Source organism: Aphis gossypii, chromosome 2 (genome assembly GCF_020184175.1).
Source record: "Aphis gossypii isolate Hap1 chromosome 2, ASM2018417v2, whole genome shotgun sequence".
In the NCBI taxonomy this organism is placed as follows: Eukaryota; Metazoa; Arthropoda; class Insecta; order Hemiptera; family Aphididae; genus Aphis; species Aphis gossypii.
In genome coordinates, this window is record NC_065531.1 from 73,011,646 (window position 1) to 73,025,417 (window position 13,772).

General features: G+C 32.2%; 1 long non-coding RNA gene across 3 annotated transcripts in view; it reads left to right on the top strand.

The window, feature by feature from the left end:
- The first annotated feature begins 12,791 nt into the window (after positions 1–12,791).
- Positions 12,792–13,772, top strand: part of LOC114124853 (uncharacterized) — a 69,050-nt gene continuing 68,069 nt past the window's right edge. Inside the window, exon 1 of one of the 3 annotated variants that reach the window (XR_007604394.1) lies at positions 12,792–12,964. This is a non-coding gene — a long non-coding RNA (uncharacterized LOC114124853). The remainder of the gene's footprint in view (positions 12,965–13,772) is intronic. The other 2 variants (XR_007604393.1, XR_007604392.1) reach the window with 2 other exon arrangements.

A 13,772-nucleotide genomic window follows, 5' to 3' on the forward strand; every position in this document is an offset into this window, starting at 1 on the left:
CCGTTCGACTAAACGTCCACGAGTGTGTGTATAATGTATATGTATGTGTACACACCGTACGAATTCCGGGAGAATTGGGGTAAACTGTGTAACCGTTTCGGGGTGTAAATAAATAAAAACACTCTAACTACTATGACATTCGCGACACAAAAAATAATAATAAAATCGCACTGCAGTAGTATCGCGTTGCGCGTCACCCCCTCGTCTCGCGTATATATACATTATACGTATATATATACCATTGTTGTATATTATCGTGCGTGTGTCGCTCGGCTAATGGATGACTAGAAAATCGGTTTCAGGGCGGTGTAGAAAAAAATAAATACGAAATACCGAAAAAAAAACTAAACCACTCGAGTACTCTAACCCTAATAAGCGTATCGTAGTTTGATCAGATATCATTATATTATATCGTAACCGATGGCGGTACTCTACTCGCTCTGTACGCAGAATATAAGACAACTCGCCTGTGTAATACCTGCATTTTACATATATATATATACATTATAATATTGTAATATTTTGTTTGTGATTTAGCGGGCCGTATATAATTATAATATGTGTGTACGCTGCGGAGAGAGACGCTTCGCGTGTTGTAGTACACATACAGTCTACCGTTTCGCCGCGGCTAGTTTCTAGTGCTTATACCCACTCGAGAGGTAGCATTGTTCTTATTGTAGCGAACACAATAAACCACACGCGCGTTTTTGACTTCACGCGGTCACGAGTATTAATATATAATATAGGTAGGTACCACAGACACACACGCGCACACGTACACTTCTAAACGATCGCTATCAGAACTGTATATGCGTATATACAATACACAGATAGGCACTCGTTTATATAATAGACCATACGCGTATATTATACATATTATTATGTACAGAGATACGCACACTTCTCGATCGTTTCGCCGACCAAGCACATTATATATATATATATTGCCGTGTATGGTACGCGTTTAATGGTTTAACATAATAATATATTGTTTCGGGGTACATATCAATGAGCTGAAAACCGAAAACGTCTAAGCCGTCGTCGTAGTAGGTATATTATAGACTATACCTATAGGTACATCGTCGTCGTCGTCGTCGTCGTCGTCGCGGTCGTTGTCGTATACTCCAACTTTACATATATTTTACTTACTCGCCCGTGTTTTATTTTATAATATGTGTATATAATATAATGCGTGTTGTACTGTTGTCATTTTGACGCTTATACGTTGTGACGTCCTCTCCAATCCTTGCTGAGTACCAAGTGCCACGGTCACGCGGTACGACGGTTTATACGGGCTAATTTTTTGATCACGGACCAGACATCATTTCAAATACCTATTAAAAAGTATTTGATAATGAATGATTATAAAAAAAAAATTCACCTGATATATTGCGTCTTTAAAACGTAATGTCGACCTATGTATACGATAAACAGCTACGATCACGCGTTTTACTGCACAGATATTTCGCAGTAAAAAAAGTCATTCTATATGTATATTTTTGGGAAGACATCTTATCATCTTATTAATTCCAGCGACTGTAGTATACGTAGTAATATTTTTACGAGACTATTATATATTATAACCAAATATTAAAACAGAAGTTAATTAGACACAAGTATTTAAATTTTAAATAAGCGTAATGAAGTGATATAATATAGGTAAATCTTGAAAAATTATGGTCTACTACAAATATTCCGTTCATCTAAATATTGAATACTATATAATAAGTTACGTATGACTAATTAACTGCAAGTTTGGAAAATAAATTCATATATCAATATCTTCAAAAAGTATTTTATTCCAAAATATGAAATTCTATGTATACTATTTGACATAATATGTACTTAGTCATTTAAAAAATTGAAATCTCAAAGATCATAACTATGAAAATAGTACTATTAGAGGTATATTATTATAAAATATTATGAAACAGTGAACTATTTATATATTTTTTAAAACTGTTGTTTTATGTCTTAAAATAAACGTTAATAAATTTTAATATAATAGGTTTGTTCCACGAATTTAAAAAAAAACAAAATGTAATTTATAAATTATATAGTGAAACGAATGTAGAAAATAAACCTACAATGAAAATAAACGTATGCTCGTGTAATCCTTACAAATATTATAGTGTACAGTATTTTTTTAGAGATGTTTTTTGTATAGAGTATACAATACATATAAATATATTAGCAAATAATGTTATAATATTGTTTTTACGATGCGTGACATCTGTACGTAATCTCTTCAGTTCCTATTATACATCGTGTATACCTATATACATAGTATAATATGAAAACGGAATACGTGTATGAGATGATATGGCTATTAAAAAAAAAAACAACGGAAAAATTGAGAAATAATAACCATCGATACTGCGTGTGTACCTATATATTATGGGGTGTGGCATTCGTATGACAATGTATATTATATTCCACGTGGAGTATGAGTTATGGGCACAGTGGTTTTGTTTTTATCATAAATCTATTCAATATGTTGCAACTCTTGGAGTCAGTTTCACCGATATACGAGACTATATTATTATTATAGTTCATATTGTGCACTTGTAAGCACATATTTTATTTTGTAAACAAGAAAACATTTTACATTTTATTTTGCATTACTAGAGTTAGATTTTCTATCGTTTTATTGTTGTTGAGTTTATTACCGCAGATTTAATAATAATATATTATATAACTACCCGAAAAAGCTTAGAGCTTTTTACAATATTTTATATAGGTACCTACTATGTTATTCAGATGAAATGCCTTAAAAGCATATTACACTACAGCAGTTTCATATTATATTTATTATATACTTTGATATATTGCATATGTATTAAATTACTAGAAAAGTTTACGATGTACATATAATATTATAATCTTAATAATTAATTAATCAAGCAATAAAATACTACATAAATAATACTATATAATATTTTAAAAATCGTATTATAGGTATCCCGGATTAGGTTAGGTCTAAAACCTAGATGAAGTTAATATTTTTTGAAAAATGTAAGTTTTCACAGTTATTAATTTTTAATTATTAAATAAAATTGATTTGATCAAATACTGGTTTAGCAAAAATATCCGTTTTCTGAATAAATAAATTGTATTCTTGTTTTGTGGATTATTTGCAGGTAAAGTAGGCACAAGAATTTTTTTTACTAAATCCAATTTTCTAAAACTAATTATCCTTGGAGTTGAAGATCAAAGCATTTAAATTAATCATAAATAATTGAAAAATTTGATGACAGACCCACGCTAACACAAGCAAAAAAAAAAAAAAAAGCACTAACGATTGAAAAACGTATAGAGGTTAACTAACTATTCATTGATTTACTAAGAAACCAAAGCTTTAACACACAATAATATGAAAAATTTAGCTCTATACAAAAGAGCATACAAATCTAAGCATTTATATTTACTAATAAGTTATAAGTAAGTATTATGAGCGGAGGTAGTATTTAAGCGTCATTAAATGGAATATTACGTCCGTCATTTGAACTCAATTTACTCATCAGGGTATATATTTTATAATATTACGATATAGACGTATTAAAACGGATCATTTCTAATTAGAGGATGACGTTTTACGCATGCATGGAAAACGATCTCGTATTTACGTTTTAACCGATTGTTATATTAGCTTAATCCACGGGTATAGTCCTTGATCGGCACAAGGATTGCCGATCTAGTCTCAGCAGATTTCGATGTATAAATGAGGAAATACGAGCCTAACCTATCGTGTTCGCGAGTATAATATTATAATAATATTGTATTAATGTATATTTAATAATATATTATAATATTATAATGTACACATACGCGCGCACGGTGCGGATTGCAGAAACGTTCTGTCAAAATTTAACGTTATTCCCGAGGGAAAAGGGACCGACAGAGATGCGTACAACACAACGCTATTGGTATGTATATACATATATATAGTTAGGCGATGGCGGCAGTGGAAGGTTTATCTAAGTTAAGGGTTTCCGACGGTCTGCTCCTGGCCGGTAGTGTGTGTGTACGCATTATAAATTCAAACACGAAGCGAAGCACTACCCCGGGTACAGCTTTCAAAATCGCCATGTCGAAAAGTGAAGAAACCCTGCTCGGTGCGTCGTGGTGCGGATCGAGCGGCAAAGTTGGCCGAGTCGCACGGGAACCGCGGGCGGCTTTTAACTAAACGGACAACATGCCGCACCCCGCCGCCGGACCGACCCGTCACACAAACCATCCACTCACCTGCAACCCATCATCCACGTCCATTAATAATAACCGTATAATATATATATATACATATTGCAGTGTATACTATACTTATATATACCTAACCGTGGCGGACCCGGTGATGATGGATGACCCTCCTAAACGATTACCACTTCATATCCCCGCGCGAAGTTTGTTGCCTTTATGTACACGTAAGTAGGTATATACACTATATATATATATACATTTCCTTCTCCCTTTTCGTTCGCACAAATCTCGGAACATCGCCGGACCCACGTAGAGTAGGTATATATACATAATGCTGGTGGGTAACAGGGTAGGTGAGTATATAGGTAAGTATACCGTATAGTACACATCATATACTACGCGAAGTAAGTTTAGTCCGACTGGGCGGTTCTAGGAAATGAATAATCGCCGGCGACTGTGCAGCGATTTGAGCGTGGCAGTATCTTATATAGGTAGAGATCAAATTAGGTTATAATGTTTTAAAAAATGTTATTCTTGTTTAGACCAATTAGTTTATTTGATAACTTCAAACACGTCTGCAGAGCTTCTACCGTTCTTGCTATAATCACGCCGATTACGGAAATTCGTGCAACAATAATTCATTTAATAATCTCTCTCTTTCTTTTTTTTCTTCGGAAACAATAGTAACTTTGTTATTACTTATTACTTATTCATTAAGATTTTAACTAAGATTTTTTTTTTATCTAGTTTGACCATTACAATGGAGTTCAAATGTAAATCCATGTTTATTATCATTAATATGGATTATATTTTTAAACCATTTATAAAAAGTAGAAATAAAGTTATGTATAGCCTCCACGAGTTCGTATCAAATAGTTTTATGTTTTGCAGTTTTTAAATCGTCGGATTGAGTACCTCTTTTGCTTATTTTTTCCAAATTCGAGCACTGAATATAGGTCTATGTATCTACATATCCTGAATTATCAGAGATGAAATAATATGTATAAGTACGTACGTATATATAGTAATGACACTCGAAAGGAAGAAATAATAGTAAAACGTTTTGACGTATAATATTTATGTTGTCCCCACTGCTCGCCATCTCTCCGTCGTTGCGTTCACCGCATAAAAATAATTTCGTTTAATGTTTTTACCCGCCACCGCTGCGTATCAGGGAAACGAATTTTCTGGTCAACTAAACGATTTCCATATTTCCAACGGTATTCGAGCGAAAGTATCGCGTAAGCCGCCGCGCTGGGAACGAAGAGACGAAAAATGGTCGTACGGAGTGCGCGGTGGTAGTATAAATATATATAATATATATATACGTACATACATATTACATTATATTATATACGTATAAGGCAAAAAGAAACGTGGTCGGTGGCGGAGACGTTGGTGGCGGGGAGGGACGAAAGAACGTATTTATACGGATGGTTGAATGTCACGCGGGTCTGGAAATAGCCCCATATATTTCCTCCGCAATGCGCCGGGAGACTTTATTTTCGACCAGTCAAAAGCCCCGGACCGACGTCGACCACGACGAGGGGGTGGTGGTGGCGGGGGCGAGAGAGACCCGCGCTGCCGTTTCCCTCGACTTTTTGATCCGAACTAAATTGGATGTCCACATGCACACGCGCTCCCCTCCGCCGTCGTCGTTGTATAGCAGCAACGGCGGTAGCAGCCTTTGAGCTTTTTCCCCTTTGCTTGTGCCTTTTTTTTTTCTTATTATCCACGTCGGACAAGCCCCTCAACCGTCTCCTCGTCATACACCCCGCGCCCACAGTCGAGTTTTATACATTTCGGTCCCGAGTTTCATTTTCTCTGGGCCGGATTATACGGTTAAAGATAGGTACTCTGGCGGAAAAACGTATAGAAAAATCTTCTTTAACAGAAAAAAAAAATACGAAAAAAAAAATATACAGGAAGAAAAAAGAATATATTTTTCAATTTTCTCTTTAGAGCTATATATACCTGCAGAATACTACCACCGCTGCCGCCGTCGCCAAGTGGAAAAATTACATGCTCAATATTATTGAGTAGACGCGCACTGGTTACTACTGCAGGAACAAAATGCATTTTATGCCCTTTGAATGGATGAATTAAACATATTTTCTGACTGTATACGATTTCAAGACTGCCTATGACGTAATTAAATAATACGTTTTATATTATTATTTTCAATTTAGAAAAACTGAGTGAAATTGGTTTGACTATATATAGTCGTTTGATGTACATTTTATTTATACTACTTATATTATATACTTATTACTACTATAATAATCATTATATATTATACACACACTTATATTATATAAAAAAAAATTTAAACACATGGAAATAAAACTATAAAATATCCTTCATCATTCTGACGAAAATAATATTTTACTCAATTGTTATAGGTACTAAATACTAGTGTAACTTACCACTAGTATCACAACTGTCTACAACTAAATATTTTAAAATACAACTCAAGAACTAAATAAAATATATAATTCAAATATAATATAATAATAATGTGAATATCATGCAAACAGATATAAATTGATAACAATTACATAAAAATTAAACCAATGAATCATTAACAACTACCATTTGTTGTGTATGCTTATAGGCCATAGCACCACTAAGCACCGAAGTAAAAACGATATTTAATTTAACAGTTACAGTTTATTATGTACTCATACGGTTTTATTATTTCGTAAATCTCGTAAATGTATACCACCAAAATATTGTTTGTTTTTGGTTCTTTTTTTTCAACGCAGATATTTTCATTTAATACATTCTTGCTAAAATAAATATTTGTATAATGTAAACACACCGAGAACAACAACTAAAAATGTAAAATGATAAACACGAATGAATTGGGAAAAAAACTATGATCTTCTAAACCATTTTTTATTTCACATTCTTATATACATATATATTATCATATAACTTGGAGATAATTTAATTTCGCTGAGTTTTTTCTACGTCGAACAATTTTATATTGTTTCTTTATTGACATTTTTTAAAGCATATCAAATATTTTTATTTATAAATTCTTAAAATTGTTTTCTTTTTTATCTGTACTATTGTTATCATTGTCTGAAAATATTAATTTTAAAATTACTACACGCACAGCATCTGTTTCTCGTTTCGAAACAATCAACTATTTTTTAAAAACAATGTATTTAGACGTTAACACGATAGGTTAAATATTTTAACCACGATAATTATCACCTATACCTATATTATAATAATATGTCAAGCGTGGAATTCAGCGACTTGCCTATATGATTATAATACGTAATTATGTCGACATAATAATATACAAGGGGGACGAGGTGGCCGTGTGGTCTAAGGCAGCGTTTCCCAACCTTTTTGCAATGGCGACCCATAAATTTAATCTTTATTAGGTATGCGCCCCCCCCCCCCCTAAAAAAAGTATGCCGTAAATAAATAAGATTTTTACTATAATTTTATCATTGAGTTTTTTATAAAATACAATACGAATACAATATACTGAATAATAATAACTTAATTTATAAATAAATAAAATAAATTATAAAAAATACAAAAAAATAGTATAACAGAAAATTTAGTGTGAATTTTGATTTTGGCACTGTTGCATAAAATTCCCACTGGGGTACAATTTCAGATAAACTGATGCGCATGTCATGTGTGACATCTAATCTGTTTCTTTGTTTTGTTTTAATATTGGCCATGGTAGAAAATCCTTTTTCGCACAAATAAGTGGTAGGAAAAAAGTAAAAGTTTTTTTATTGCATTAATTGAAAGTTCTGGATATTCTTATATACTGCACACCAAAAATCTACAAGAGTTTCATTTTTAAATTTATGTTCATAAGTTTTATCACAAGAAAGATCGATAATTTGAGTTTCAAGAAGCGTATTGAAGTTCAACTCTTCAATAGAAACAGTAAAAGGATTTTCAATCCATTGAAAATCGTCACGAATATCTTTTGGAAATAACTATTCAATGCAATTGATATTTGATTTAAATGCAATGAAATAATTGTTTTGATATCATTGACATTCACTGAGTCGTCTTCTTCTAGAAACTCGCTAAGTACAAAAAACATATCAATATTTCCTATTTCTACTTTTTTTTTTGTAAATAATAATTTTTTTTTTGAACGAAGCAATTTTTTTTGATTGATCAAAAATGTCAAAATTGTTACCTTCATCGACAAATTTAAATTATTAAGCATGGTAAAAATATCTACTAAATATGCCAACTTTATCAGCCATTTACTGTCACAAAAATAGTTTTTCAAATCGGAATTTTTATTGTTGAGAAATTCCAAGACTTCGTGACGAAGTTGAAATAGTCTGAATAGGCATTTTCCTCGAGAAAGCCAACGTACTTCTGAATGAAGTAAAAGTGATTTAACTTTTTGATCATTTTCTTCACAGAGTTTGTAAAACAGTCTACTATTTAATGCTCCAGATTTAATAAAATTATTATTTTAACAGATTCACTAAGAACTTTTTATTTAATTCAGTTGACATTTTTTTTGACACAAGTGCCTCTCTGTGAAGCATACAATGAGTCCATTCGGCATCCGGGGCTACATCTTTTTACGTCGTACCACACCAACATGTTTACCCGTCATCGATGCCGCACCATCAGTAGTTACACCTACACAGTTTTGTCCACTGAATATTGTTTTCTATAAAAAAATTGTCTAAAGAGCTATAAATATCTTCACCGGTTGTCGTTGTGCTCAAGCTGTTGCAGTACAAAAATCTTCGTGAATATTCTCGTCATAAAAATACCTTATAAATACAGATAATATAGCTTTATTTTGAACGTCTGTACTTTCATCTAATTGAATAGAAAATAAAATATGGGTTTTGAGCTTAATCTGTTTAATAATTGTTGTTTTATGTTTTCGCTTATATCAACAATGCGTCTCTGAACAGTATTGTTTGAAGCTGGTATTGTTTTTAATTTATTTGCCACTTCTTTTCCTAATATTTCAGTACACATATCTATTGCAGCGGGTAGAATAAGATTTTCACCAATAGTATGAGGTTTATTATTTTTAGCAATTCTATATGCTAATAAATATGAAGCCTTCACAGCAGAAACTGTAGCGTGACAATAGGTCTTCATTGAATTTGTACTACTTTTAAACTGGTCATTTAAGCGTTCAAAATATTCGGTAGGTTTGTTTTTTACATTTGGTGTTTTTGGTATCAAGATGCCTTTTTAATTTGGAGGGTTTTAAACTTTCATTGGCTAAAATTTCTCTCCAAACAACGCATTGTGGTTGAACCATTTTATTATTTTCATAACGTCGAATCCAAATTTATAAAATCTGTACTAAAACTACGGTTACCTGATTTTTTCTTGTTTTTTACTGAACTGCCTGATGGAACTGGTTGGCTAGTATCACTGGCTGTAGTATTACGAATTATAAATTATCCATTAGGTAAAAATTTGTTAAAATAGTTTAAAACTGTGTTTTAAATCGTAACTTAAACTTTTCGTAGTCTCGATGTACCGCTCGTTGCTCAACTGCATATTATGGATTATGGACAAACGCCAGACCGATCGCATCGACTTGTCACTAGTCATTAGCACATTTACCGATAAGATAAAAAAAATGCCATAATCGTAATAACTTTACGTCATTTATTCTACAATACTAGTTATTTATACTATTTATCAATTTACAACTAAAATGAATGTAATCGTAATAACCGCGAGTCGCGACCCATCAAAAAAGTTTCGCGACCCAATAATGGGTCGCGACCCATGGTTTGGGAAACGCTGGTCTAAGGCGTCGGTTGCGGCGCAGCCGGTCGCTGGTTCGATCCGCGGTCACCGGGTGGCATTTTTCTTCGGGCAAGTCACGGTGTCCGGAGAATAAGTGCCGCCATCCCCCACCCCGGGGCATGGCAGAAACCTACGGGTGCCCCATTAGAAATTCTGCCACACCACACACACGTGTTTCTCCCTACCGTTCCCACCTTACAGTAATAACCGATTAAAAACCTAATCCATCCCCAATGGCCTAGTTGCCGCGGGTGTATTAAAAAAAAAAAAAAAAAAAAAATAATATACATAAATAATATAATTGATAATACATTACCTTAATATTATGACCGATAGTGCAAAGATTAAATCTCATAAAGTACGTATAGAATAGATTACACGGCATATTCTGGTCTACTTCGGAGTTTAAAATTAAAAAATGAAATGAAATCCATTGCACATATATGCCAGCATGTGCCTTGTGCCGGATTACAATACATTGTATTCTATATTATATATTATTATATCATCATTTTGTACGATGGTCGCAATCAGTTTTACTCGGCTAGCAGTATATATTATAATGATTTATTTCCTGAAATCGAACAATATATTACAACACACACACATCACATACTTATATATATATATATATATTATGTTATGCGCATACATACCTGCTACACTGTATATATATTATTATTGTATTACGTGGTTCGAAACTTTCCGGACCCTTTTTCTATATTATACGATAATAATATATCGTACGGTGGCAGCGGCGACGTCGTAGTATAAGCAGCTATATAGTGTGTGCTTTTATAATAAACCGTTTTCTGTCGGCCGTATAAGGATCGTGTTTATCAAACATTACGAGGCGGTCGCGGTGAAATTGGAGCGCCCTCCGCCGCCGCCTCCGCGCCTAATGTGGTCGCGACCCTCTGAACGTACAGTGCGCTTCTACGGCTGTACACGACCGACGAGTCCTATATATATAAATATATATACGTATAGCATAAAACGATGCTCTCCCGCGTATGTCCACAAGAATGTTTTTGTTTGTTTTGGATCTCCTCCTCGTGTACAATATATTTATATGTGTGCGTGTGAGTGGGCGAGTATACGGTTAGCGAAAGAAATTCCTCTAAACGACGCACCCCGTTAAGGTATATAATATACATATTATTACGCCATCCCCGGCCAGCCCCAAAACCCATCACGAACGTCGTGACGTATGTTTTTTCGCGTTATATTATTTTAGGCTGCAGCGCTATATCGCGTGTTATCTACGCGCGTGTATTTTCCTATATATTATATTATTATTACTATACACAGTGTGTATTTATCGACGGTCGTCCGCCGAGAGAATAAGGGTCCGGAATAAAGCATTATAATAACATAATATAATAGTAATATGATGTATGTATATAGCGCAGATTCATTCCACTCGCCCTTAACCGTCACGACCTAAAAAAATATTGTAATAATAATAATTCGCATTTTGTTTTCATTCGGTTATTTTGTGCAGTATACATAATATATATTATAATATGTATATACATGAAGTTAGTAAATACATAACATATATTATGTTTCTTAGGTATGCTTAAGAGTAAAACAATAACGAACTGCTGATATTTTCGTTATTACTTGAATAAAATCTTAATAACGACGAGATCATCGCATATAATAACAGCTGAGTATTTGTATGTAGATACTTATAAATTAAAATCTATTAGTATACTTAATACCCATTTTTCTACACTATATGAATTAGTGGACATTTTAAGATTTGTATTTTATATAATATTATCGGTTGTTTCAATACATAAGTTATGCATACAATAAATATATTATAGATAATTATAATATTTATCAATATAGTTTCTCTTTTTGTTAAAAACACTTTTCATGTGTATCCCATTTTAGGATTCTGATACGTGTATTATTTTATAGTAAGTCTTTTTTTATTATGTAGCTAAATTTTATTAAAACATGCTTATGAAAAAAACGATCAAATTATTTTTGAATCTAGTGAATTTCAAAGGTAACGTACAAATCTCTAATTAAATAAAAATAAATATTGTATGCTTAGATTTTTTTGTTTTTTAATATCTTGTATTATCAAATATGTTATCAAAATAATTATTTAAATTATAGTTTAAATACCGTTTTATAAATATTAATAATTAAATTAAGTTTCAGGTACACGATTAAAATTAAAAATGCATAGGTACGTGTATTTAAGAACACTATAATTGTGTATAATGATTTTACATTTAATCAATACGATAATAGATAATGTATAGGTACATATTATGGAGTGGTATTTTTATTTATAATTTTTACCGACAAACACGATCGTTCCACGATATGCATATACCACGGATACATATGTATAATAGGTACCTATATTATATTGTGTTAAAAAAAAAAGAACTGTACACTTACGTGCCAGTTATTGTGCGTTAATAAAATACGATTCTTTCCGAACAGGAAACCGCTGCGTTGCATTGTGTAGGGTTGGAATCCGTCAGGTAGCTGTTTAAAATGAGAAAGAGCGCACACACATATACACACACAACAACCGTTTTTTACATAACATCATCGTCGAACAAACGCGGAATACCGGGGGACCGTAGATATATTATATAAAGGGTTAATGTTCGAAATTTTAAAGGCCAACCGGCGCGCGGGGGGAAGGGGTTTTGACACACATGAGAAAAAAAAGGTACCTTTTGTGTTCTACAGCACAGATGTGTTAGTAGGTTTAGAAAAATAAAATAAAATAAAACCCACTATGTTTGGGGAAGTAAATTTTTTAGAGGAAGGGTTAATCCAGGTACGCGGTGCGTAAGACCTGTTTGTATGCGGTAGTATAGTCGGTCGTCGATCGCGTTCGTATGAATATTCGAATTACTTCTATGTGTGCAGTGTACAACAAACCAAACTAGTTCGTAACGAGGAAGTGCAGGATACGACAACGAGGAAGTATACGATTTGAGTGAGTACTATTAATATATTTTTACGATATATTTAGTTTAATATTAATTTGTAATATAGTGGTATATGCAATATAAATAAGTATGAGCACTAGGCAGTTAAGTGATTTATTTTGAAATAATAGGTACAATTTTGGTCCAATTTTTTTTTTACTAAACAATAAACGAGTTTATAATAAGTAACTTGCTGAAAAATATTACAATATTAGTTTATAAATACCTATATAGATTCTTTATAATGTTTCATAATTCACATTTCATACAATCAGTACTTAGGATCTTCTTTTCGTCAAAATTATATTCTTATACAAGATTCAACATTTAAAACAGATAGAGTCAAACATAATATAGAAAACAATTTTTTTGAATACGTATACCAACAAAATATTTTTTGGTTCTTATAGTTTTGTTTATTCGCCGCTGACTGCTGCGTATAATTAAAACTAAGTCAATGTATTTATGCATAGGTTAATGTGGATAATTTTCATTAAAGTTCCAAGTATAACAATCAAAGCTCAAACTATTATTATTAATATTTTATAAAAAAAAAAAAATCTCAAAAATGATTTAGGTGTTACAGTGTTTATCAATAAAATAATACCAACCCCGCATGATTTTTCCTTCAATAGTTGAAAAACCAACTAATCAATATTACATTTTTAAAACCATAGAAAGAAAAAATAGTTCACAAAATATAATACATTTTAAATCAAATATATACTTAGAATTTTTAAATAAAAAAATAGAAATTACATACAATTTATTTATTTGATTTAATGAAAAAATAAAATTTTTTTACTCAGTGATTGA